Source organism: Muntiacus reevesi, chromosome 2, assembly GCF_963930625.1.
Source record: "Muntiacus reevesi chromosome 2, mMunRee1.1, whole genome shotgun sequence".
Classification (NCBI taxonomy): Eukaryota; Metazoa; Chordata; class Mammalia; order Artiodactyla; family Cervidae; genus Muntiacus; species Muntiacus reevesi.
In genome coordinates this window covers 272,487,586-272,493,915 of record NC_089250.1, presented here as the reverse complement: position 1 = coordinate 272,493,915, position 6,330 = coordinate 272,487,586, and the positions used below count along the sequence as shown (strand labels likewise).

The window sequence follows — 6,330 nt, the reverse complement described above, 5'->3', positions numbered from 1 at the left end:
GGGAATACATGTAACTCCATGGCTGATTCATGTCAATGTATGACAAAACCCACTGCAATGTTGTGAAGTAATTAGCCTCCAAATATTGAAAAAAAATGCAGATAGTTTCAAGACTTGATTTTATTATCACATAAATTCTGAACTAATTTTCTGAAAGTATTAGAAAATTCAATCATATAATTCTTTACAAGATAACTGTATGTCATGACAATACTATTACAATTGTTTATTTGAAGAAGATGCTCAGCATGTCTTGTTTACCATTCTCTTGAGATTCAAAATTTTAGCTAGGTCTCTGAGGTGAAGCCATAAGGATGGCTGACCACTGAAGAATTGATAATATGGACTGTCGTGTTGGAAAAAACTCTTGGGAGTCCCTTGGACTCCAAGGAGATCAAACCAGTTAATTCTAAAGGAAGTCAATCCTGAATATTCATTAGAAGGACTAATACTAAAGCTCCAATACTTGGACCACCGTATGCAAAGAAATGACTTATTAGAAAAGCCCTGAGGCTGGGAAAGATTTAAGGCAGGAAAAGAGGATGACAGAGGAAGAGATGGTTGGATGATGTCATCAATTCAATGGACATGAGTCTGAGCAAACTCCAGGAGATGTTGAAGGACAGGGAAGCCTGGCGTGTTGCAGTCCAAATTGTCAGACATGACTAAATGTCTGAACAACAACTGAGGTGAATTGATGAATGGTCAACTCTACACTTCAGAAATACACCCAATTCACACATTTCTCATAATAGTAGGTGACTTTGTGTTCCTTATGCAGGCAAAATAGAGTCTGTGTACATTGGAGTCACAGCTCATGAGCAGAAAGGAACTGACACTTGCGACACACAAAGCCAAGATTACAGTGATATTCACAAGGAACCAGCTGGGATAATCAAAAAGGGCCATCATCAGTTGAAATACTGAGGAAAGAGTATAAAAATAGACAAAAGTGTTCACCAGGAGAAGGATGGTTTTGGTAGCTCTGGACGCAGGGGAGAATTTGGAGGGGTATCGGTCCTACGAATGTGTTGAGCACGATGCTTATGTCTGTACAGGATGAAAACCATGAAGCTGCTGGCCCAGAGCGTGAGCCTCAAACACAGAACATCAGGAGTGATAGCAATGCTGCAGACAATAACTGTTGGATTTTGTCATGATGAACAGAACAATATCCAAAATCCTTCCTGTTTATGTGGCTTTTGTCATTCCATTTGCCATTTATATGTGGAGGAAAAATGAAATTTACCAGCATTTGCAGGATCCAACACAGGGAAATAGAGAGAACCATGTACTTGGGAGCTGTTACTTTCAGCACTGCACACCTGGAGTTCCAGGGACTGATCGTGATCGCCTGAAAGACACTCAAGAGGCAGATGCTACCGATGGACACTCCCCTCCCCACTCTGTGCAGAAAGAAGAGAAGTTTGCAGTCAAAATCACTGTGAATATGCTTCCTCCCAAACACTGCCATTGTCTGGGGGACCCCTTTACAGAGGAGGACTAAGGAGTTGACACAATCAGGTGATTAAGTATCAAATCCGTGGACCTTAACCTGGAGCCAGTGAAGTGAATGGTGATATGATGGCAAAGGAGTGAGATATTCCCCAGGATTCCAACCACAGTCTGTGTTAAGAAGATAACAGAGATAAGATATTTGACAAGATATTCTCAAATCGCTGCTGGCCATCCTCTCAGTTCACTCACTGATGCTTGTCTTGTGAGTTAAAATGTCCTGCATGGGAACATGATGTGTGGGTTACATGCATCATGTCAGCTGAAATCCATTATTCTCCATTTACCCTTAATTCCCCTAAGAAATATTTACTTTATGTTTTTCAGTTATCAGCAGCTTTAAAAAGTTGCATGCATAATATTTAAAGAGCATTAATATGTAAAGTTAGAAGCCGCAGGCTCTACATATGATCACATCTTCATTCTTCAACAGTCTGTGAGGCAGGTAATAATGTGACGTTAATGAAACAGAGGAGGGTGACATAAGCACAGAGAGATTGGATATTTGTCAAAATATGCTCTTAGGACAGAGTGAGGACTTGAAACCCACTGGACTGGTAAAGATAGTGCCTTGAACCCTGACTTTTCCAAAAAGTTATTTAATTGTTCATATAATAATTCAGATTGATATTTAGTTTTGTTTTCAGAGCTTGTTCTTTGATATTTGATTGCTGCTATTTCATAATTTTTATTGACAAGATTCCAGTTTTGAAAAGCACTTTGTATTATAAATGAGAATTCAGATTTCTTAGTATATGTGCATGTACTGCTGCCTGCCAGGAGAATATGGGAAGAGCCTTCCCCAGGACCAGGTAATGTCATGAAGATGAGGATGACTCAGAATGAGGATGGAAACAGGAAATCTTTTGCTTTTATTTCAGAAAAGCAGTTATACTGCAAGTACTCCAGAAATTGTTAAATAATTCCATATAATGTCATTAACTTGGGACATAAAATAGTCATACATGATGATGTAGTACAAAAGGAAAAAGTTAATTATTATTATTTTCCAGTGATACAGATATCTATTCATTAATAGCAGAGTTAATTGAATATATGGCAATGAATTAGACTTTTCAAATGACATACCAGAGATAGATACAAATCAGCACCTGCAAGGGATCTATTCTTATGTATTTTATAAATTAAAATAGTAGGTATTTAGATTCATATTGAAATATCTTTTCAATGGGCAGAAACAATACGATATATGACTGAGAGCTGCTGCCTGAAACTTTGCATTATGTGAAGTTTCTTTAACTACTCATTTCATTACATGAAGAGTGAAGACAACTTCACCATAATCAATGGACTCTGGATGTTTTCAGTTAGGACACAATTACTGTCTCCATTAACATCCAGAGTCAGAGAAAACATTTCCCTTCAAGCCATTTCCAGTTGTATTCGTTTTTTTGTACAGAATTACATGATTTTTGCACACTCATCAAACTGTTTACTGCCACCTTGGAGTTATTATTGTGGCCTCTCTAGTCATCCTGAACATTTAGTCTATGATTCCTCTGAGGCCGACTCAAGAGAAAATTGATTTTATATCTACATTCTTAAACACCTTAAACAAAATCAGATTTTGTTATCACTTGGACTAAGTCACAACAGCCACTGTCAGTGAGGATTAAATTAAACTCCAGGAAGAGCCAGCAAGAATTGGTTTAGGGTTAGGACCCCATCTCTCCTTGCCATCTTGGCTCATGATTCAGGATTTTACTACCTTATGCATGGTGTTGGCACTGAATCCAGTGACTACGCAGAAGGCTGCCTCTTTCTGATATGATCACTCAGCATCTTGATCTGCCTCTCTTTTACACACTCTGCCTCTCAGACTGAAATAGAACATCCTTATTTGACACCTTCCTTCTGCCAGGACAGTGGGCTCCCTGATGGTCATTATACCCAGTTTGTGTATGGAAGGCAGGCAGTCAGTCCCTGATATGTAGGTTTGAGATGCTGTGTCCTCCGCTCCTCTCCCATCAAAGCTGCAATGATCATTTCACTACCAGCAGCGACGGGCGTGCAGGCTTGGGAGCCAAGAACATTTCTGAAAACTTTTCTCTCAGTTGTTAATTACTGGAAGCAATTACAAGTTTCTAGTTGGCACACTTATGAGACAACTGGATATATTTGAGAGGCATTTTCTTTTTCATGATCACTGACGGCAACAGGGTCTCATGAGGAGGAAAGCAGGAAATGCTGAAATTCCACACATTAGGGACTGACATAAGCCATGCGTGTCCCTCTGGATTCATTACTTCCTTGTGATATGTCTCTGCTCTGAAACTAGTACTTTCCTCACCTTCAACCACTGAACCAAATCATCAAAAAAAGTACTGGTAGAGAAATGGAATTAGACAAAATACCTGGGAAGTATATTCGAAGAGACAAAGAGAAAAGGAGGAATATGATTAAACGCTCATTATATGGACTACTGGCACAAATCAAATCAATTTAGACTCATCATCATAACTTGATGCCAATTATTATGGAAATCTTGTAGGAAAATATAATTTATTATCATCAACCTCTGTGATAAGGAATGGATGTGGGACATATACACAATCAAAAAGGGATAGGGATTGAAAAAGTGTATGCCATAAAATAAAATCACCTAGATATGATGGCTCAGTGATTTTGACAATTACCTAATTCAAGAGGATCAAACCTGGACACTAAACAACAGGCTATTAATAGCCATGTGAAATCAGAAGAAAATGAGGAATTACCTTGAAGCAAATAAAAATAAAAACAGAAAATTTCAAAATCTATAAAACACAGCAAAAGAAGTTCTAGAGGGAAATTGATATGGATAAAAGCCTATTTCAAGAAGCAATATAAATCTCAAATAAACAGTCTAACCTACCAAATAAAGAAATTAGAAAAAGAACTACACATAATGTCAAAGATATCAGAGAGTGGAAGTGATATAGAGGAAAGAGAAAAATTTAAAATCAGACATCAAAAGACCATTAGGAAAAGTCAATGAAAGCAAGAGCTGGTTTTTTGAAAAGATGCACAAAACTGATAAGCCTCTACTGGGGGGATCAGGGTAAAAAAGAAGAAAAAGAGGACCTAGAACTTTTCTGGTGGTCCAGAGGTTAAGACTTTCAACGCAGGGTGTGCAGGTTTGATCCCTGGTCATGGAGGTAAAATTTTGCTGTCTAAATCAAAACATAAAACAGAAGGGATACTGTAACAAATTCTATAAAGAGTTTAAAAATGGTTCACATCAAAAAATCTTTTTAAAAAAGAAGTACATTTACAGTCAAGTGTTACCCTTCTTATATTCGTTATGTTTTTTGTGAATTTAAGGTTAGCATGAAGTTGTATAGCACTCATTGTCATTGCTGCATATGCCAATCTGTCCATGGGAGAAACACTGCAAGAATACTGGAGTGGGTTGTCGTTTCCTTCTCCAGGGGATCTTCCTTGACCCAGGGACCGAATCCCCATCTCCTGGGACTCTTGCACTGCCAGGCAGATTCTTTCCCACTGAGCCAGCTGGGAAGTATATATAATATACGATATACAATTACAATGTACAGTGTACAATATACAAGATTTCATTTTATGAATTTGAAATAATGCCATGAGCCTGTTGTTATGAGGAGTAATTCTAGGGAAATGGAATTTAAGGGAGAGTTTTTCATCAGTTTCTGTTTTCGGAAATGGCTTTCTAATCTAATTAGAAGTGAAAACACTAACGAGCTTTTTTCCAGCAGTAAACATTGCACAGATAGTCCATGCCCTGATTCAGCAGCGCAGACTCCCAACACATCTGCCTGTTAGAATAAGTGAGTTTCTGGGTGACTCTCTTTATAATACTTTTGAACATTTAAGAAACTAATGAATGTATCACCATTGGCTGCTTGCTCCTAATGTTGCTAGATTAACAGGTGAGTGAAAATGTTGATCTCAGGTATTGGAATGTCCCATCCAAGCACCATATAAAAGACCCAAGGCTTCTATGTGTGCCCTGAAGGAGACACTTACCTCCTCCTACCTCTTAACTGAGATTGCTGAAAATCAGGCAGGGAATATCACCCTCTTGGTATTTATTCCAAGGGAAGACTCAGGAGAAAAGACTGTGCAGTTAACTCAATTATGTTTTGGGAATTCTAGTCATGTTTTTTAGAAGGATTTTATTTTAGAACAACTTTTGATTTACAAGAGTGGCAAGACTTTACAGAGTTCACATGTATCTCACACTCAATGCATTGACTCTTAAAATCCTCTATTTGGTGTATAAAGTTGTCATAATTAACAAACCAATAGTGATGAATGTGTTAACTAAAGTCAACACTTTATTCAGGTTTTCTCAATTTTCCCTTTATATCCATTTTCTTTTCCAAGAACTGATCCAGATACCAAATCTTGCACTGTAGTCACCTCTATCTAGGCTTCTCTTTGCCAAGACAATTAGTCAGACATTTCTCAGATTTAATGATGTGACAGATTTGAGGAGCACTATTCCAGCATTTTCTGCAATGACATTTAACTGATATTAATGTGACACTTCTCTCATCATTATACTTGGGTTCTGTGTTTTGGGGAGGAAGACTGCAAAGCTGTAAGAGCCATTTTCATTACATCATATCATACATTGGTCCATACAATCAACATGGTTTATCACTGTTGATATTAGCTTCAGTGTCCTGGATGAAGTAGGGTGCCTCTGATTTGTTCATGAGAAGTTATTTTGTCTCTTTTCATGGTGTACTCTTCAAAGGAAAACACTCTATGCAGACCACATTTAACAATGGGATGTTAGAAAGTGATCTAGTTTCATTCTTTTACAAGTGG

At 37.9% G+C, this 6,330-nt stretch overlaps 1 pseudogene; it reads right to left on the bottom strand.

The window, feature by feature from the left end:
• Positions 1-735: 735 nt before the first annotated feature.
• LOC136157601 (vomeronasal type-1 receptor 4-like) lies at positions 736-5,272 on the bottom strand (annotated as a pseudogene).
• Between the last annotated feature and the right edge of the window lie 1,058 nt (positions 5,273-6,330).